The 22,800-nt window shown below is 45.7% G+C and overlaps 1 protein-coding gene across 2 annotated transcripts in view; it reads left to right on the top strand.

Moving 5' to 3' along the window:
• The window catches only part of LOC146813697 (solute carrier family 22 member 7-like), a 452,780-nt gene that overhangs the window by 240,258 nt on the left and 189,722 nt on the right, over positions 1-22,800 (top strand). The window lies entirely within an intron of this gene.

Genomic DNA, 22,800 nt, shown 5'->3' with positions numbered 1-22,800 from the left:
ATCCGTGTTTTTTGTCTTTCTACTTGAGTTTTGCATGAAACTGTTCTTTTCGTCTGCTATGCCTGTCATAATGTTCAGGTTTTGACTCACGATTATGGACGAACGCTTTCCTTTCTTTACACCGTTACAGTGAAATCTTTCACATCTTCACAGTATACGCTTTCATATTTGTACAGTGTTAGTGAAAGCCTTTGTATCTTTAGTGTTACAGTAAAAGCTCGTTACAGTGGAAGCTTTCACATCTTCACAGTATACGCTTTCATATTTGTACAGTGTTAGTGAAAGCCTTTGTATCTTTAGTGTTACAGTAAAAGCTCGTTACAGTGGAAGCTTTCACATCTTCACAGTATACGCTTTCATATTTGTACAGTGTTAGTGAAAGCCTTTGTATCTTTAGTGTTACAGTAAAAGCTCGTTACAGTGGAAGCTTTCACATCTTCACAGTATACGCTTTCATCTTTGTACAGTGTTAGTGAAAGCCTTTGTATCTTTAGTGTTGCAGTGGAAGCTTTCCTTTCTTTACACCGTTACAGTGAAATCTTTCTCACCTCACAGTATACGCTTTCATATTTTTACAGTGTTAGTGAAAGCCTTTATATCTTTAGTGTTACAGTACAAGCTTTAATTTCTTCAATGTTACAGTGAAATCTTTCGCATCTTTACCTCAAAAGCTTTCATATCTTTCCAGTGCTACAGTGAAAACTTCCAGATTGTTGCAGTGTTTGTCGATCTCTACTTTTCTGATGTATTGAGACATCCCGCTCTTTCCCTGTCCATGATTCAGACATCTAGAAACATGATTCCTTTTTTGCTTATTGTTTGTGTGAAGTGTATTCCTTAAACCGCATCATGAAGATATTTGTAAATGTTGTTGCCATTTTGTGCGTGTTTTGTTGTTGCTGTGCAGTTTCCCATAGAAGTAGCTGAGGGTATCCAGAGATAAGATTTTTAATAAAACAGTAAATCGCTGCTTTTCACTCAGTTCAATAAATCGCTGTAATCAAATGTGAAAGCGGTTTAGGGTTAAACAGGACAAGCAAGATGCAAATGCCTATGCGGGCCCTCCTTGACGGGTCTGCTCTAAGAGGGGCCATTCACCTAAAGCATGGGGCAGCCAGTATTCCAAATACCGTGGGTAATACAATCATCAAAGGACACCGTTCCCCTAGGATTCATTTGATTCTCCAATGTGGGTGTTCTCCATTATGTACATTTAGTAAATGCTGCCTACACTTTATATGCTGTATATTTTTGGCTCACCTCTTGCACCGGCCCTGCATCGGCACCTGGAGCACCTATTTTGTGTGCACTATTGTGCTGAGTCCTGGACATGATAAGTACTAAACAAGATTTGGATCACAGATGAACTCGTGGTTCTTTGAATTATTATGTATGTATCTTGGACCGATCAATAGCTAGGGTATATGCGTTTAACCCCATTTTCACTTGCTTTTTAATCACTACCACAGATGGAAGGAAGAATAAAGTTGTTGCCCCTATCTAGGTAATTTTTAATCACTTTTCACTTTTTTGTTGCTCTCTGCCCCTCCTTACCATTTTGAGTTGGTAGATCCAACACGTGCTCTGCACTCCCGCTCCTTCCCCTGGGGTTAAGTCGTAGCCCACACGGGGTACCTTGCGGTCCTCGTGTGTTGGAGGAACCCAATGACGAAGCATGTCACCCTCGGGTGAGTGAGGGTTTTCATCCACAACCTTGTTGTGCCCCATGTTCTCTCGCCTACTACTTTCTCTCCCTGCTACCCTATATATCATGTGAGTTATATCTTTGATTTATTAGACATTTTTGTTTTGTCCAACCATACTATTGTAATATCTTGTTTAACACTCAATGGAGACCTAAGCAAGCATTGTTCTTTGATGATTCCAATAGGGGACCAGTCCACTCTGGTGGCTTTCACTAACTCTGGGACACCTAGTGAGGTCAGGACTCGATCTCCCAGGCTGCACCTTGCCTTCCAGTAGCGGTGAGGGCTCTTTTTGGTGCTGGGCTTTCAAGGATGCTGGCTTCTAAGCTTTAACCCCTGCTTCATCTTCTTACACCTGAGGTTCCCGTTTAAAAAAGATATTTCTTGCAGCAGTGGTACCTTGCCAGAATGGGGTTAACCCTTGATCTCAGCTGCCTGCCAACTTACAATATGAAGTAGCCGAAGGGTTTCTGCAAGGAGAGGGGGCTGGCTTTATCTGAAGGGCAATCAGCAAGAAAAACATATCAGTGCAGTATCCCTGGACATAGATCATATTACATAGGAAGCAGTACTTTCACCCTTGCTTCTCACTGAGCCCTTCCAAGAGGCTGCCCTTTCAGCAGTGGGACTCAAGGTTTTCAGGGTATCTTGCATGAGTCTTGCAACAATCATGAAGCATGAAGATATAAACTGAGTTTTCTGCAAGACCAAAACCCTCCCAATTCACAAAATATCGCAACCTTCTTCTTGCAGTACTCGCATACAAACCTTTGTACCCATTTTTCAGTTTCTGTATTCAACAAGACAGGCATGCGATGTGAAGCAAGACACGTGTTTGCAGGGCTGGGTTTTAACAAGGCCAGATGAAAACTGGATTGATTGTCATAGATGGAGGCAATTTCAACCTTATAGTAACTGGATTTATGACAAATGTAGGCTGGAATTTGGGAGATTTGCAAATGTTATAAGGAGTCCACACTTTTTCACCTACAACACACTGAGGTGGAGGACTTATTTTATGATCAGCACGAAACCTATAAGCATTTTTAGGTTTTTCCAAAGCATCTTGAGCACATTTCTGAATGTGAACAAATTCAGTGAAATGTCCTTGCACAGCAGGAACAGAGGTTGGCAAACACTGATCCAAAGGAAACATACGAGACTATTGACCATACATAAAAAACATAAATGTGAGCAACCAATGGAGTACTCACAGTTACTGTATATTTAGTCTGCCAACCACAATGTCTTGCTCCAATCCTCCTCTTGTGCCAAAGCTTGTTATGTCAGGTATGTTCTAACCATTGATTTAATCTTTCAGTCTAGCAATCCATCTAAGGGTGAGAATTAGTGAACAGACAGACTCCCTTATTAAAGCCCTTCACCGGGCTATCCTGAATTTACACATTAATTTGAATCCTCTATTCCTCAAAAAATCTCCTAATGGCCAAAAATTCCTGTGTCAGTAATGGTATAATTTAGCTCTGCTGATCAAACTTTTTGAGAAAAAGAAGCCACTAGGGAAAACCTATCAGTAATTGAATCCCTCTCAGGAAGTTGCAACATTGGGGTAATACAAGTAGGCTCATTCTAAAATCAAAATGCTGATCTTCAGCTGACCAAATCTAATAGGCGGTAAGGGGAGGACAGTGGCAGTGTCTCCCGACCCCGCTTGGTGTCAGGTAACTTCCAGAGCGGAGCACTTTGAGCAACTAGCATATGAAGTGTGTCACTGTGAATTAGAATTTGAGATTTTAAAATCACTTGCGGCGAAATTTTAAAAATTGCACATTGAAGCATATTCTTCCTCACTGTGTGTTGTATTGCATTGACAATCAACTGCCTATCTGTTACTTTTAATCGTTAGCGCACTGACGATCTTACCTCTACTGTAGGGGTTTTAGGGGCCAGGTTCTGTCTCTGCTCAGTGTTCCAGCCTACCCGCCCTGGTCCGACTCGGTATCCAATACCGTTGAGCGGAGGGCGGGTGGACAAGAGCAAGACACGCCCACTAACCCCGGAACAGTTGAGCGGTTAGCGCTCTAACAGCACTACACACAGGCTATTTAGCCCCTCGTCGGCCAAAGCGCGCAGCGGTTGCGCGCAGAGGGGCGCCATTGACAGCGCCGAAGACAAGCCAAAGACCTGCCCGTCTGCGCCCGTCCGCGACAGGACGGGGCCAGTGGCCATGGGGACTGTCAAGACCTACACACAAAGGCATTCATCGGTGAGGCTTACTTATAGCTCTCAGGTATTGAAGGGATATAATTTACAATCGTTAAAGGGTGGCAGGGCAATTGAACACCCTGAGGTAGAAGGGCCTCTTCCATGCCAACAACGACGCACTGAGAGCACCATATTTTCCCGAGATGCGACTGATATTGATCGTTCCATGACAGTCGACCCACATATCAGTTTGGCTTCGGGAAGTAACCATACCCTATTAGGGAGGAAGAACATCCTGTGTAACATTAGGTCGCTCTCTAAACACAGTGCTGAAGTTTGGGACTTAATCTCTTCTAAACAACCCGATCTATGCTACCTCACGGAAACGTGGTTGAAACCACATTCCACTCCTGCTATAGCCTTGGGAGTCCCTAGTGACTACAAAATAGTTAGACTGGATCGCCCCACTAAGACTGGTGGTGGGATCGCTATTGTACATAAACAGGAAATTAGTATATCTGTTTTAGAAGAAATAAGTTCCCCAGAAATTGAATTACTAATTTTTAAAATAATACTGCCCTCAAATGATAACCAAAAGGGTGCATTAGTATATCGACCCCCTGGACCGTGCAATAACTTCTCTAGCTTATTGATTGAGCTACTTGCCCCATATGTCAACAGTGACAGCGACTTTATTTTAGTCGGAGATTTTAATGTACACAGTGATAAGTCGGATTGTTGCGAGGCTCAATCCTTATTACTTGACCTGTCCTCATTAGGCCTTATGAAACGTAACTCTGGGCCCACACATCAGGCGGGCCATACCCTTGACTTGATATTTTCTAATTTTATGCTGGTATCCTGTCCGCTCGCAAGGCAGGTTAACTGGACAGACCACTATGTTGTGGAATTCCTTACTCCCTACTCTAAACGTATCTCCTCACGACCTAAGCAATTACCAAGGATACGTAGACAGTGGCACAAAATTACCGACACTATTTTTAAAAATAATTTTTATTGTCCACCTTTTGTTCCTCACGAAAATATTGATATGGGCGTTAAAAATTTTGAAAAAGCCATTATGGAAACTATTGACAAGATTGCCCCTCTCAAACAATTTAAACCCAGACCAGCAAAGAAACAAGAAATTTGGTTTACTGATCAACTTAGGACGTTAAAATTACGTGCCAGGAAACTTGAAAAGAGATGGAGAATCTCTCATTTGGTCGAGGATAAAAATAAATATTGGGACTCACTATCTACATACCATAAAGCCATTCGCGTCGCCCGTAAAACCTACATTGCATCGCAAATTACAGCTGCAGGGAATTCTTCAAGGGTTTTGTATCAAGTTTTACAAACCTTTGTTAAACCGGCAGCATGTGAATATTCGGAACTTGCCTCCCAACAGCTGTGTGACGACATCTCATGCTTTTTTACGAATAAAATAGATATAATCTATGACAAAATAGTTTGCACTAATAATAAACTGACCACAGATATGGCACCTCTGAAAACAGATTCTGATCCCAAACTGCATAAATATACATTAAACTCTTTTCCACCCATCTCTTTACAAGAGACATCTGCACTAATATCACGGATTAAAAGTGGCAGTCCTGACGATATCATCCCAGCCAGGATTATGCCTGTCCTGACTGAACAGCTCTGCCCCATGATCCAAAGGTTGGTGAATCTCTCTCTGGGCTCAGGCACTGTCCCAAGAGAGTGGAAACGTGCTCTTATCAGGCCTATTAGGAAGAATACTGCTATCCCGTGGTCCGATTTAACAAATCTCAGGCCCATATCCCTATTACCATTCTTAGGGAAACTGATCGAAAAACATGTTAACTGTCATCTGTCCAATCACATTGAACTTGTTGGCGGCCTGGACTACTCGCAGTCAGGGTTCAGGCCGAAACACAGCACGGAGTCTACCCTGCTGTCGGTTATGGATGACTTACATATGTATCAGGACAAGGGCTTCTCAGTAATCCTAGTCCTTTTAGATCTTTCAGCAGCGTTCGACACCGTGTCACATACCATTCTTATTGACCGGTTGTCGAACGCTGGCATCGAGGATAAAGCCATTGATTGGCTAAAGAGCTTCCTATCTGGTCATTCCCAGAGAGTCATCATGGACACGTACCGATCAGCGGAGGTGGAGATATCTAAAGGGGTGCCACAGGGCTCTTGTTTAAGCCCAACATTATTTAACATCTATGTGGCACCCCTGGCAAGAGTGATGCGCAGCTATGGATTCATCCCAGTATCCTATGCTGATGATACTCAGCTCCTCTTCCCTTTTAAGACCATGTCCGCCGAAATTAAAGGCTGCTTTTCTGCGGGCATGAAGGCGGTGGCTCATTGGATGTCTTCCAACTTCCTTCAGTGCAATGTCAGCAAAACGGAACTAATGTTGTTTGGAGAAGCCAAATTATTATGGACCCCTGATTGGTGGCCTCCCGATTTGGGAGTAGCTCCGGAACCCAAACAGGATGTGAAGAGTTTAGGGATTCGTCTGGATCAAGACCTGTTATTTGGACAGCATGTTAACCACACTGCTGGAATTTGCTTCCATACCATTGGCCTGCTACGCAGAGTTTTTCCCTTACTACCGGACTCTTTTAGGAGAACTCTGGTCCAAACATTGGTTTTGAGTCGTATTGACTATTGTAATGGCCTGTTGCTTTCTGCCAACGAAAGCGTGCTGGCCAAGCTTCAGGTCATTCAAAACACTGCGGCTCGTCTTGTCCTTAATGCCCCTCCGAGAACTGCATCCAAACCTCTTCTGGAGCAATTACACTGGCTTTCTATTCGCCAGAGATCAAAATTCAAGATATGCTGCTTGATTCATAAATGTTTAAATGGACAAGGGCCTATTTATCTTCAGAACAAATTTGTTCCTTATGTTCCAATTCGTTCACTTAGGTCCAGTAACTATCTTCTTTTGGTGACTCCCCTTACAAAAAAATCTAGACACGGTAGTAAAGCACTATCAATCTTAGGCCCTTCTCTGTGGAATAGACTTCCCCTTTATCTGAGAGAGTGTAAAGAACATCTCACTTTTAGAAAACTCCTGAAAACTGTGTTGTTCAGAAATGAGATCTAGCTCCTTTTATTCCTCTGTTTTACTGGCTCCATAAAGCGCAGAGATACTCCAGTTGGAGTCGATTCTAGTGCTATATAAACCTACAAATAAAATAAATAAATAAATAATGCATTCTCTTCCGTTGTAAGTAAACGATTGGTTTTGAAAATTCAGACAATTGATGAATAAACCTCCTATTAAAATTGGCAAAGTCTAGAAAATGTGAAATGTCTCAACTGAAGTGGGTGCAGCCCATTGCACTATTGCGGCTGCTTTCTTTCCATCTATCATTATGCCATCAGGTGTAGCAATGCACCATAAAACCCCCACAGTAGTGCTGTGAAAAGGCATTAATCTATTTTACCAAAATGTGTTACTTTTTTAAATATTGCATCACAGCCTTGACATGTGCTATATATATTTTCAAAGTGCTATAGTAGATCAAGATCTCCTGTAAATAGACAACATGGACTAAATCCCAAAACCCTCAAAATCTCGTCAATAAAATATTGAAATGCTGCAGAAGTATTGTAGAGTTTAAAGCCATGATCTTGTATCTCAATAATGCAAATTTGGTATGGTACCCTGTTTTCCATTCATCGCCTTCTCAGGCTATGACCGGATCGTAAGCTCCTTTAAGATCCAATTTATGAAATATTTTAGCATTTCTGGTCAGGTCCAATAGAACAGACTTTAAAGCAAAGGGATAACCATTTTTCACAGTAAGTATATTGCAGTCTCTTTGGTCTAAAAAGGCTCTCAGCTCTACCCCTTTGTAAGGATAAAAAATAACAAATAGAAGGCTCCCGACTGTGAAAGACACATTATCCTGTTTTTTTTCTGTATCTCTCTGAGATATTCTGTTTGTCACTCAGTGAGCGCATATACTCAACTGTTTCTAAACCAAACTTGCAATCGTAACTTCTGAGCTGAGGTAATACATTTGACCATTTCTGTCAAAACTTCACTACATTCTTGGTAACAAGAAGTTAAAAGGGGTATTGAAATAGCAACCAAACAGTTGACAAAATTCCCACTCCTGCAGATATTTTAGAAGGACAATACTCGCTTGCTGGACATGGATCCAAACAGCTGTTCTGACAATAGTCGCAATGCAGTTGAACTGTCCTAGCAGCACAATAATGCATAGATTATGTCAAGGGGTCAATCAAGGCGTAAGCAGACTAACTAGGAATAGAGAAGCATCTATCAAAAAAAAAAAATGCTGATGATGGTTCCCAAAGAAAGCAAGCGAAATCATATGAGTATGACACCTCATTAAACCTGAAGGTAAGCTGGACCCAGCCATTGCTTTAACATCCTGAGGAATACTTTTTAATGATTAGGATTTCTAAAGATTGAGCAAACTTAATATGCATGTGATTCCCAAAAGCCACTGAATCAAAAAGCCTTGAAAGTATAGTTTCCTGACTTTATGACAAATAATCTTCAAAGGAATTACCATGTGTGCCACATCTGGCTGCACAGTACACGCATCTAGGAAGTGACTTATGTCCTTTATTCGACAGGGCAGCTTATTCCATTGGCAAGGCATCAACCTTGTCCATAAGCAACCTTGCTGCCACCTGACAATTAGAAATCCTGAGTTTACTTTTGCAATCTTTTACAAAATGTCCTGACCTTTCACAATAACAATCTAGACTGTGTATGCACCTTTGTTCTCTATTATTCAGATATAGCTCCTCTAATACCTCCTGACTGCATTGGTTCAGCAGTCTCTAGTACCATACGCTGTTCTGCCATAGGCCTACCTATTAGTACTTTTGTCTTTTCTGAACCATGTTTAGATTAACTATGATCCAACTGTACCACTATCTCCTGGTCCTCATCCCATTTAGTAGAAGAATTAGCCTCCTGTGCTCCAACATCTTTGAACAGACTTAGCAGACTTTAATGAAGTAACTATGCCATTTTTGCTTCTGGCCAACCAGTCTCAACTACCAGTTGACTGAATGTGGTACTAAAGTTGAATAACTCTTTATGACTTTGTTTTTAGATTCAGCAACTCCATATCTAGTGACAGTATGTGACTTTCTAGCAAACAATTTCCGCATCTGGTCGCATAAATGTTAGAGAGAAAAGAATAAATTCTTTCTACTAGATTAACCCTCTAATTGGCTGCATTCCCACTTTAGGTGGTAAAACTTTCCTCTACCTAGCCCCCCTCAACTGGAACCAACTCCCCATCCATCTACAGCAATTCCCAGATCACCTACAGTTTAGAAGGCTGTATTGTTTTAACCTGTATCTCTTCTCTGGCCGGTTGCAGTATGCCCATAGCGCGGAGCTACCCCTTGGGGGTGATTCGGGCACTCTATAAACCAATAAATATCAAATATCAGTATTTATGGAAAGAACAAAGAACCCTGTGATTTGATCATCTGGGAGGATGACCAGTGTGGAAAGACTATGTAACGTCCGATCCCTCCACAAACACGCCACCGAAATCTGGGACCTCCTCGACAGCACCCCCCCAGACGTAGCGCTCTTCACCGAAACCTGGACCACTACCACCTCGGGACCGGCCATCGCCATCCCCCAAGGTTACAAGATCTCCAGAAAGGACCGCCACACCCGCCCGGGAGGAGAAATCGCCATCATCCACAAATCCACCCTCCGTCTGAGCACAATACCCCGATGAACCCACAGACATGATGGAACATCTGTGTTATTGTGTGTTATTGTGTTATTCTGAAATCTGTTCCCCTTACCTAAAAGCGCCGGGACACTCTTTTTGAGTAACCGTTGCGCTATACAAAAGAATAAATAACATAACATAACATAACATAACATCTACACTTCAAGATACAGACCAACGCTACCACCACCCTCCGAGGAACTCTCATTTACAGGTCCCCTGGACCCTGCGGACCCTTCACCAACTCCATCACGGACATCATCTCCCCGCATGCCATCGCATCCACCAACTACACCCTGCTGGGAGACCTCATCTTCCACATTGACTACCAACTGGACCCCAACACCACATCCCTTCTGGACAACCTCCACAACATCGGACTCCGCCACATCCTGACAGAACCCACGCACTCAGCAGGACACTCCCTCGACCCCCTCTTCATTTCAGGAAACTCCATCACTTTCAGCCACACCACCGAACTCCCATGGACGGACCACCGTTGCGTCCATTTCACCTTCAGAACACCCATCATCCACAAACACCAGCACCTGCTCCCACAAAGAAACTGGACCAGAATCACCGACGACCAGCTCACCTCTTCACTCAGCAACTCCACCCCAACAATCGCGGAAAACGACGACCCCAACACAGCAGCCCGAACCCTGCAGAGATGGATCTCCGACAGCGCCAACACCATAGCCCCCCTCAAGGGAAACAACACCCACACCAAGAAAGCCAGATGGTTCACCACCGAACTTCGAGAATCCAGACGCACCTGCCGCCGCCTCGAAAAGATCTGGAGGAGAACCAAATCCACAGAAACTCACAACTTCTGAGCCGCTACCAATGAAACGAGGAAAGAAGCGATTGAAGACAGAATCTCCACACACGCACACAACAGCAAAGAACTCTTCAGCATCATCAAGGAGTTCGCCCAACCCACCAGCGAGTCGACTGACATCCCTCCCTCACAAGACCTCTGCGACAAACTCAGCACCTTCTTTCGCCACAAAATCAAGAGCGTCTACAACAACTTCGGCGAAGACAACCAACACACGGAACCCCCACCAACCACCCCAACACCCTGAAGCCAACGATTAACATCTGGACAGCCCTCATCACCGAAGACACACTGAAGACGATGAAGTCAATCCACTCCGGGGCCCCAACCGACCCCTACCCCCACCACATTTTGAACAGAGCCGCCGACACCATCACACCCATGCTCCGCAACACCATCAACCGCTCCCTGGTGACCGCCTCATTCCCCGATGACTGGAAGCCGCCGAGGTCAACGCCCTCCTGAAGAAACCATCGGCAGACCCCACCGACCTCAAAAACTACAGACGCATCTCCCTGCTCCCGTTCCCTGTGAAAGTCATTGAGAAAGCCATCAACAGCCAACTCGCCACATTCATCGAAGAGCACAACATCCTCGACTCCTCCCAATCCGGCTTCAGGAAAAACCACTGTACGGAATCCGCCCTCCTCGCCGCCACAAATGACATCTGCACCCTACTGGACAAAGGAGAAACAGTAGCCCTCATTCTCCTCGACCCCCTCAGCGGCATTCGCCACAGTCTTCCACCGCACCCTAATACGCAGACTCCACGACACAGGGATCCAGGACAAGGCCCTCGACTGGATCAGCTCCTTCATCTCCGGCAGATCGCAGTGGATCAGACTCCCCCCTTTCCTCTCGGACCCCACGCCAACCACCTGCGGAGTCCCCCTCAGCCCAACGCTCTTCAACGTCTACATGGCTCCACTCGCCCCCATCGTCAGAACCCACAGACTCAACATACGCGGACGACACCCAACTCATCCGCTCCCTATCCAACAAACCCAAACACCGCCAGACACAACTTTCGAGAAGGCATGGAAGCCATCGCCAAATGCATGAAAAACAGCTGCCTACAACTTAACTCCAACAAGACCGAAGTACTCATCATGGGCCCAAACCCTGATGCCTGGAACGACACCTGGTGGCCCCCCGCCCTCGGAAACCCGACCACCACCACTGACTACGCAAGCAACCTGGGAATCATCCTGGACTCCGAGCGCAAAATGGACCGCCAGATCAACTCAGTTTCGTCCTCCTGCTTCCACACCCTCCGCCTCCTACTAAGTCCTTCAAATGAATCCCCCTTGAACACAGACCGTCACGCACGCCCTGGTCACCAGCAGACTACAGCAACACACTCTATTCCTGAATCAACAAAAACCTCACCCGCAAGCTACAGAACGTCCAGAACGCCACCGTAAGACTAGTCCTCAACCTTCCAAAAAACTGCCACATCTCCCAGCACCTGCGCACACTCCACTGGTTCCCCATTGAGGCAAGAATCACCTTCAAGATGCTCACCCACGCACACAAGGCCCTCCATGACACCGGACCAGCATACCGGAACATACCGGAACAGCCAACTCAAATTCCACGCACCCCAAAGGACCCTACGATCAGCCCTGCTCTCCTACACCGTGGTCCCATGCACCCGAAAAAACAGATCGGGAGGCCGCTCTTTCTCCTTCCTCGCGTCCAAGGCCTGGAACGCCCTTCCGCTCCACCTCAGACAAATAACATCACTCCCCACCTTCGTAAGAGATCTCAAGACCTGGCTCTTCGACGGACCCCCTCGTTGATGGACAGGAACCTGCACCCCCTCATCCCCAGCGCCTTGAGACCCTTAGGGGATTGATTGATTAATTGACGCTTATTTAAAAAAAAAAAATGCACATTTATGTTGATGTCCATAAAACCTCTTTGAAGGAATAGGGAATAGGTGTGTAACTAGAATCGCTGAGGAACAATAATGTGCAGAATAAGCAGAATCCCTCTAGGGAGGTGACAGTGGCGCGAAACCTGAGCTCTTGTCATCAGTGGACAAGGGTACTTGACTTGGCTTGCATCTTTCTTGTTTGCCTTCAACAAATTACCTATATTTTCATTAAAGGGAGTTTATTCTAAATGAAGGGTCTGACTTCTTGAGGCAATTTAGATATGACCTCTAAGATGTGAGATAGACTAGTATCCAAGTCCATTGCTGAGGATGGATGATAACGTGGGCGAGGCAGCCTGTCTGGTTGTACTAACCCGGTGCACAGAAGCCAATGGAAGTTGTTAATATAGATGTTTGCGATGTCAATGTACACCATAATATATGTACACATAAGTGTCAATTACGATGTCGCTTTACGATATGACATTGTACGCATAATAATGAGAATGTCGGTAAATGTAATATCAATGACCGTCATACACATAGGAAAGAATTTGTATCATTGCTATTGAATCCACCCGAGAGGACCTCCTCATCCACCAAGAGTCAGAGATACGTGGTCACACAGGCCCTGCGACCCAAACCCAATCCCACTGATTGATAGTTCACAGGTGGGGTTACACTTAGCCCGAAAACAAACATGCAAACATGGAAGACCCAGATCGATCCTACAGATATGCACCAGCACCACCAAAGGTCAGAGGAGTTTGGCTCCAATAAAATACGTTTGTCCAAAGGGGTGTGCGTTCCCAAAATACAACAAAGTCAGATGCCACATGTAGTAAGGAACACTCAGCCAATCAGAACACAGCATGCACACCACACGCAGTGATCACGCGCTTCCCACGCTAGACATCCTGACACATTCACACTGGCCCATTTTAAGTCTCCACAAAGTTGAGTCACCTCTGCCCCCTTAGTAGATGATTGAATTTATGATTCAATACTAGGCCTGGATTTACGTGCTTACAAGAATGTGGAATCGGTTTATTGTACTTCAAGAACTGTTTATAGTGATGGCCAAAACCCCTGTTCAGAGACAATCTTCAGACATGCCTCTGTTGCTGCTCTCCCCGCCGCTGTATTTAATTAAACAACTTGTTCTTGTTTTGCCAAATGCCTCTTCTCTTCATTTATTTAAAGGTAAATCCATTTCCGTGCAACATTTTGGCGAGACAGATAGGAGAGATTGGTTTATTGAGCCCATCATTGAGTAAAAGTTCTGCTGATTCTGCGGAGCAGAGGTCCATCCGAAGGCCCCCGTTAAAGTGGAAGACACTACATCAGATCATTAGTCCTAACATGTGGCGTGTGGCATACTAGATCAAGCACGCAGGTCACTTTTTCCTTAGTCAGCACGTTAGGGAAGGTGAAGGTAGTTTATACTTTAGTTTGCTTGGACCGCTGGGCGTTACACAGATGGAACACATAGGCCCTGGGTGTGATATAGGGTTTTTTATTTATTTTCTTTGCTTGGACCGCTGAACGTTACACAAATGGTATGCATAAGCCCTAGGTGTGATTTAGTCACCACCTTGATATTATTTTTTAGTGTAAAGGAGTTTTCTTTGGTACTGTCGGTGTCTTAACACTGTCAATATCTGAAATAATTGAAAAGGTGTTTTTGGGGGGATGGACCGCTGAGCGTCACACAGATGGTACCCATGACCCCTCGGTGTGAATTAGGATGTAATTCCAACATTGGGGAAAAATTCGGACTATGGTGAATAAGGTGTAGCTTGTGTCTGGCCAGGGATGGCCGATAATTGTCAGGTTGTTCCTTCTTCTCTGTGCAAATCGTTGCTATTTTTGTCCCTGAGCCGATACTGACAGACTATCGGGCTCGCCCAGCTCTGTGAACAGCAGAGAGTATTCCCTCTTTATCAGGCAGTAGGATACTTTTCTATTTTCATTTGTGGTTTTTAATTTATGCATGTTGCTATTGTGGTACTGTTAAACTTTACAATTGTACTTTAGGTAGAAATGTTATTTGCTATTAGTAAGTTTATGCATCTATGAAATAGTAACCATTGTTTCCTACAAATAAGTTTTTCATATTTGCTATTTCGCTGCTAAAAAGCAACTTGTACTGTTCTGAACTAACCACTGCACATTCTTACTGGTTATTATTTCATTGTATTGTCTTTGTCTACTGTTAAATGTTTTTATGTGATGCATCATTTTCCTAAATTGAACTCAAAACCAGTAGTTGTTGCCAGCACAACCCTGTGTACACAATTTACCCACGATCATAGTAGAATTTGGAATCATTTAAAACCCTAAAAAGTCAGAAGTTCGCAAACTCTTTAAAATGTTTCCTAACTCATCGTTGAGTCACTGCTTGACCACATGCAAACTAGATTCCCCACACAAGCTAGGAAACTAGAGAAACAATAGCATGAGTGGCATGCACATTCCAAGGAGCACACATTCCCCTGGCTGGAGAGGGGGGCAACATTCGATACCAACATGTCTTGCTTTGCCTTTCAGATAATAGAGAATCTCCCACACAGTGGCTCAAAACACACACGGCGAAGCAGGAGACAAACACAGTAACGTCTTTAGAAAAGGGTTTGATTTTACAAAATGCAAAGACTCTCTTTTTAGAATAAGGCTCTGGGTTTTATTTTACACAATGATCTCTAACAGAAAGGCTTTCCCAGGTGCCAAAATAACAACATTCAAATATAGTTAGAGATATATATATTTATATGCATACAATAATAACACACTTGGTAAATGCAACAGTTAAATGCATGAATAATACTAATGAATAAATAAGCAGCAAATATTATGATATAAGACTCAAGCAGATATAATCGGACTTCCTGCAAGAAATCAGAAAGATATATATACACTAGATACATCAAATTATTACTTTGGATGTGAAACTCACTCAGTCACACATCACACAGAAAACACCTCAAATGATCAAAGCCACTGGCCACACATCACAATGGCAATAATCAAAGCTCAAACACCTCAAATGACCACAGCCACTGGAACCACGCATCACAATGGCACTGGTCAGAAACAAATCGCCTCACCCGATCGTTCACTCGACATCCTTGCCAATTCTCACTGGGGGGCCCGTTCACAGCTGGATTGGACTCTCGACTGGGACTCAAGTTCAGTTTGTCTTAAGGCAGTATGTCTACTTTGTAAGTGAGCACCCAACTCAGCTGCCAACAAACCCCAGCTTTATAATCTCAAATCTCACACTAGAAGGTTCGAGAATTTCCTCCCTGCACCAAAGGAATCTTACCAGGACTGGCCAGCTTCCAAGCAAGCATTCTATGGCAGGAAGGAGTTCCCATGTTCCCTCTACAGTCTCGCATGTTCCAGCCTTTATCATGAAGAAGCTCACGAAAGCCTTCCAGGGTACATTAAACAATCTCACAAAAACAATCCTTGAACGTGATTAACTCAAGCAACTTGCAAGCGTGGCTGTGCACGCAGATAAAGCTCAAGCCAGGCAGAGTCATAATTCATGAGGCCATGTCAAAGCCAATAGTAAGAACTTAATAATACTTCCAATGTACAACACAATGCACATTTGTGCACCACTGCTTATAGCATCACATACTTCATCTCTCAATGTACAACACAGTGCACATTTGTGCACCACTGCTCATAACACTGCACTTCGAGACCAAAAAGTACATTCCACACCTCTCACTCTCATGCTTTCAAATGCACATCCCACACGTTCTGTTCTTGGCAAGGTTGTTCTACTCCGTGCAGCTCCCACTGAAAGACTGCAAGATTATAAGAAATAAACCTTTAAGAGAAGCAAGGCATATGCAGGACATCGTACATTCAGGCTAGGGTAAAATAACATACAAAACTCAATTAAAATAATGGTAGTCAAAAGTCATCACAGGGTGTCAGACCACAAGAGTGCCTCTAGCACTACAACATAACAAAACATACAAGAACACGCATTCAGACCAGACATATAGGTCACGAAAGGGCTGGAAGAATGGCTCAGTTAAAACTATGAGCCACTTCAGGGTGGCCCCAACTCTTAGCCTACCTAACTACAAGACTAGCGACTTTAAGGAAGAAGGCTCTCTTTCTTCAGTATCTGACATCAAGGGAGAGAGTGCAGGGTGGGCCCCACCAACCCAGGGGAAAAACAGGGAACACACTCCAGAGGCCACCAAGGTACCCAAAGACGCACTCACCCCACTGTCCGCTCAGGACTGCCCTGAGGAGGTCCACATGGTTATGATATTAAGAGAAACACCATACAACTTCCTGGTGGATACAGGGGCTGCAAGGCCATGCTTGCGGTAAGGCAGTCCCCATATCAAAAACCACTGCCAAATTACAAGGATTCTCTGGTTTGGTAGCCGAGGTCCCCATCACAAAACTCGTGCTGTAGATAGGGGAGAATAGGATAATGGAATAATTATTGTATTATCCTTCCTTCCTTCCTTCCCAACCAATATACTAGGTCAAGACTGACTGTCCAAGCTAAGAATGTCCATCCTCTTCCCTGAGAACAGGACGATAGTCTGCTCTTCCAATATAACCTCCCTCCTAGAGCACAAACCAGCAAACCACTTCCAAGCCACCACGTGTACACCAGCCAGGGTGATTCGAGTTCATCAAGCCCCCTTCAAGGGAATAGTCCTGGAATATACGGTAAGCCTCTTAGAGCTATGAGAGTTAGTTGGCATTCGGCAGGGCACTCACACCACCTCTTGGTAGAAACTGCCAAAATGATAGCATGTAAGGTGTGGAAGGAGCAGGAGGCTCATGACAGGCACATGCCTACTGAATCCTCTGAGGCTAGGTGGGGAGTTGGTCCAAGGCGCATAGGGATAATGGCGATAGCAACCAGAACGCGCATAGCCCCGGGGGCTACCCAGTTCAGCCACTGTTCACCACCCGGCACCTCCACAAGTGAGGAAGTGGTGCTGGAAGGGTACCCCGTGCCATGTGGTGGGTTCCCCGTGCTCGTAGTCCCCTATCTGTTACCAAATACGGTAGCCAGACGAGTGACCTCTGTAGGAAATTTGGCATAACCTAATCACCCAACTCAATTATGGAGAACCTCATTACACGCCACGTGGAGGGACCAGAGGGACATGCATGTGACAATGGAAACATCAACATTACCCACACAGCCCCTAAAAATCATTACACATCCACTTCACATTTTACATCACACCTGCAAGTCAAATGGAAACCCTTAATGCTGATAAAACAACACACACACACACATACTTTTAAAGGAAGCCGCCTGGAATGTAAAGTACACTCTCCTTTCATAGCGAGCGACCTAACCATGCCATTCCCTAAAAGTCATGCCACCTCCTTCCATTACTCCACTAAAATGTTTTTAGTATAGTGAAGCTACAGAATATACTCATGAAAACTGTATAATGATGTTTTTACCAAGATAACCTGCAACCCACAGCTCTTATCCAAACAGGTCTGCAATCGAGCCGCATACGCACCATTGTTACAGCGGCCCGCCACTCCTTCAGCTGAAGCTCCCCAAAGGAATTCAACTAGGCCCAATTGCTCAAAAACACAGACTGCAAGCTGCTTTTACAGACCCATTTTAACAAACAGACTCTATTTTGCACTGCACCAAGCCAAGACACCCTTGGGCACCCATGCGACAGACCTCTCCCCTGGAGACCATCCCAAGACCTAGGAATGTTTTCAAAGTTATGGATTTGTTTTTTTGTATACTTTGTCTAGCACGGGTGGTCTTGCGCCCCTCTGAAGCCAGGAATCTGCCTCTTTTCATGGAACCTACCTCAACATTCCTGCAAAGCTTGCGTAGAGACTTCTCCCACCTCACTTACACTGAAACGAATGCTAGCATTCCTCACACACTACATAGTGCACTCCTACAAAATATATGGTATCACTACATGACTACTGTGGGCACCCCAACCACGTTTTACATTTGTTCTCTGATACTCCACATGCAGACAGGCTTTACTTATCCCAAGAGATAGACCCCGAAAAGGAAAATGTCTCATCCACCTGTACCCATGTAGGATAACGGCCAGGATTCAACCCAATAAAGTAGAACCCCATAAAGCAGTAGGGAACATCACCCAATAGGAGACCAACCACTAGCACTATACCTTTTTACTGAACCTAGCGACATTCAAACTGAGCTAGACAGGATGCGCAGAAGGGGACACAATAGCGGAGGACGGTGTCTTGGCTCGAGTCTTCGTAGAAAAGAGGTTCTTAGAGGTAGCAAAACCTCTGCACCAGCGCAGAAATACATCTGCTGCCGCCTCAGTCCATGCTCTCACGGTGGCCCTTAACATATTTGGGGCAGTCTTTTTAATGACACATGGACCTCTGATATGGAATTGCAGTGCAGGGCCATTCATCTTGACGACTCCAGGGCAAATGGGTCCCATGGGAGGGTGTCAGACACAGATACCCCATGCCAGGATATCTGGAATACCGAGCTAAAAATGTACACATGGTATGAAGGAAAGGGGCAACCCCTTATTGTATGTAACTTAAACTGTATTCTTTATGTTTTCGGAGGCACAGCACAGCTTGGTACCAGTGGCAATTGTGAAGCAATACTGCACACACCAGACCTGCAATGAGGCACCTCCACGTTGATGGATTACAACTGGCAATCCGGTGTGTTTGCCTATAAACAGCTCATCCCCGGATGGCAGGGCCTCTGCACCCTTGTGACTATACACACCCCAACCCTGGTCATCCTTGGAGAAGATCTGTCTGAGTTGTTCCAACAGCTGCAACAGAGGAAAACAACTGAGTTTTATATAGTGCTGGCTAGACCCGGAGGTATCAGAGCGCTTTACATAAGGTTCCACAAAATTACATCAGTTACAAGTTACATCAGTTACAAGAAAACATTTCAAGAGCGTCGGAAGATGAAATAAATGGAGCTTAGAAGGGTAAGGGGTGGGGTAAAGATGTAGGAGGGAGAAAGGATGGAGATAGGATGGATGGAGAGACGAAGGAGAGTCTGCCCAAAGTCCAGCTGGGTAGGTGACGGCCGAGGGGGAAGTCCACAGCCCATCTCCTCCATAGCTATCAGGGAGCTCCACCAGGCATCAGTCAAGCGGCTAGGTCTCAATGAGAGAGCAAAGAGGAGGGATAAATGGAGCATAAAGGAGAAAGTGGGTGGAGTAAAGGGGTAGGAGGAGGAGAGTACGACAGAGAGACAAAGTAAGGTCTGCCCAATGTCCGGCTGGGTAGGTGACGGCCAAAGGGGTAGTCCACAGCCCATCTGCTCTATAGCACCGGGCATCAGCCAAAAAGCTAGGTCTCCATGGTCAGAGGTAGGTTCACAGATTCGGTATCCTGAAGGTTAGGCCGGATGGGGAATGTGTTCGAGGTCTGGTCGAAATACGTTTTTTTCTCAGAGGAGTAGCACGACATGGTAGGGAACACTGTGGCGGCCATCTTGGGGTCAGGCAAGGGATTCTCACCTTGGAGTTAGAAACAGCCGGTTCCCATATTAGTCTTTCGCTCGGGGGGGGGGGGTGTTTGTTATGCAATGGAGCTGCTTGAGGCCGGAGTCCGTGTCCGCTTGCCTCCCGAGGAGGAGAGTAATTCTGTGTTATAGATGTCATGGGGAGAGACGGACGCCATAATAGGATCAGGCGGGGGACCTCTAGTATTCCACTTGGTTACTTGTGACGCTAAACGAGGACGTCCCTTGAGGCCTGAGCTGTTGCTGCTATTTCAAACAAATAGGCTGAGAAGCAGAGGAATAATTTGCCTCCAGCAAGCACAATATGAAAGTTTGCTACTATTAAACCAGTAGCTGTGTGCACTGTCATACCAGCGTGAACTCTGGCACTCGCTGATTGGCACTGCAGCTATATCGCAGTCAAGCAATGTTATTGACAATGTTCGGCCTGCTTGCGTGCCCTGCAATGCTCCCAGCAATTATAAATAATTTGTCCAAGCACCCGCAGGAAGGAGATCAGCTCCGCTAATGCTCCCAGTGATTTTAAACAAGTGATCCAAGCTCCCACAGGAAGGAGAACAGCTCCGCTACTGCCCATTAGATATGCGCCCCCGGCCATCAGCTAATCCGGGCCGTTAGTCAGGAAGGAGCGGGCGCGTCTCACTCACCGGGTTACTTGAGTCAGGAATGCTGGTCAGTCTCTGCATCAACATTCAACCTCCTCTAAACTTGAAGTAACTTTGATATAAACCCTCCCAACACCCCCCTCCCCCACTCTTCCCTGTGTGCCTAACCAACTGGTGTTGTGATTAAAGTTCAAATACAGGAGTCATTTGTGAGAGGAGATCCAAACTCTATTGCTCTATCGGCTCGGTCAGGCGCAGTATTTTAAGTATTTAGGACCGATCAACTCTGTAAATTCCTAGGAGAGAATAGCTATAAATGGACCCCAGGTCTCCCTAAATGCAATCCCCTTGCTGTATGAGTGTTTTCGAGAGTCTCTCCATTCCCAGGAGGAGCCACATGCGATGCAATCAGTGTCTATGGGATGGAGCCTTTTTGGTCCCCGATAATGCCAGAATGGCTTGATGTGCTGCCCCTAGTGCCAATGCTATATGTTTGCCCTGTTTAGATTTGAGTGGATATGTTAGCGGGTTGGGAAGGCCAAGGATCACGTATGAGGGGAATCTGGGAATCTGTGTGTCGAAGTTTGTGTCTGATCCCAGAATCGGGTCCTTTTGGGGCCCTCCCACAAGATATGGACCAGAGTCCCCTGACTTCTACACCCTCTCCAGCATCTGTCTCTCCGCTCAGGGTTCCCTTCCAGCAGATGTACCGGGGTGAGATACTACTATGTGGCAATCTTTGTCGCAGTTTCTATGCCAGATGTGTTAGTGGCAGTATGTCTCCCCTGATGGTAGATGTCTTGCCAATCTTTCTGGGATAATTGCCGCCCCAGTTCCCTTTCCCACCGAGGTTAAGCAGGGGTCTTTGAGTCCGACCCCCTTCTGCCCCCAGGAGCCCATTCAGATCAGAGGTGATGTGCCTGCCTTTGTCCCGCAGGAGAAACCATTTCTCAAATGTTGTGAGATGACACTGCGCTGCCTTCCTCTCTGCCGGCTGCATTAGCCAGTGCATCCAAATCGCTCTCTTTCAGGGACTGTGTATTCAGTCTTCAAGACCTCCAACGCCTTTGGCCCCTCTTCATCAAAAAAGTGGCTAAGTGATCTGCAGCCCGACTTCCACCATGCACCAAACTCTGCGCTATTCATTCCCAGGGTAAAATCTTCATTCTCCACTACTGGGGTGAGGGGAGATTGAAACGACAATAGACCCCCTCGCGCTGCCACCGTGTCCCACACCCTCAGGATGGGCGATGTGATGACATATAAAGATTCGCTGGGCGATGGGCACAAGCCAGAAAGGAGACCTTCCAGAGCGCCGTGCCAGCTAGCACCCTGTTCATGAATAGCGAGTCTTTTAAAGATTCAGGCCTAGACCGCTCAACTAGGTATCTGAGTTGTGCAGCTTGAAAGTATCGTGCAATACACAGCATGCCCAAACCACCCTCTTCAGGTGGCCGCCAGCAATGTGTGTGGCTCATCTGGGAGCGTCAGCGGGCCCATACAGAGTTTTGAAAGGCCTTTGCAGGGTCTGTAGGGCCCCTGGTGGAGGGCAGATCGGCATCATTTGGAATTTGTACAGAATCCTAGGTAGGACGGTTCTCTTCAGGGCTGCGATTCTACCCATCCATGAAAGTGGGTATAGTTCCCAGCGTGCTAGGTCTGACTTCACCCTCCCAATCAACTCGCGATAGTTGAGAGCTGACACCTCCTGGGTGGAGGGAACAGTTCAATGCCTAGGTATGTGATAGTTCCTGACGCCCCTTGAATTAAATGGACTTGGGTTAAAAATTCTCTAGTGCTTGGGCTTACCGTGAGACTTAGGGCCTGAGACTTGGCCAGGTTGATTTGGAATCCAGATGCAGATCTGAATCGTCCTACTTCCTCTAAAAAGCCCGGCAAGGCCTCCCTCTGGTTTCCCGGGCTACAATAACATCATCGGCATATAAAGTGATCGGATGTTCTTCATCCCCAAATTTCATACCCGTGTTCCCGCGGTCGTCCCGAACCGTTTGCGCAAAGGGCTGTATGTATAAGGTGAACAGCAAGGGGCGGGGGAGGGGGCATCCTTGCCGTGTGCCCCTTCTGACCTGGAAACTCTCCGAGTTTATGCCATTTACAAGGACGGACGCTCTCGGCGAGTTGTAGCCGCTGAGGATCCTGGAGCAAAATCGATCCCTGATGCCAAAGTGTCCCAGCACCTCAGCTAGGTATGATCAGTGTACCCGATCGAACGTGTTTCAGCGTCGATAGAAAAGAGCTTACTCTCTTGTTGGAAGCGAGTGGCCTTGTCGATGAGGTGTAGGATTCTCTTGGTGTTGTCCAAGCATTGTCTAT

Source organism: Triturus cristatus, chromosome 6 (genome assembly GCF_964204655.1).
Source record: "Triturus cristatus chromosome 6, aTriCri1.1, whole genome shotgun sequence".
NCBI classification, from domain to species: Eukaryota; Metazoa; Chordata; class Amphibia; order Caudata; family Salamandridae; genus Triturus; species Triturus cristatus.
Note: the sequence above shows the minus strand (reverse complement) of the source record. Positions and strands in the feature narration are given on the sequence as shown.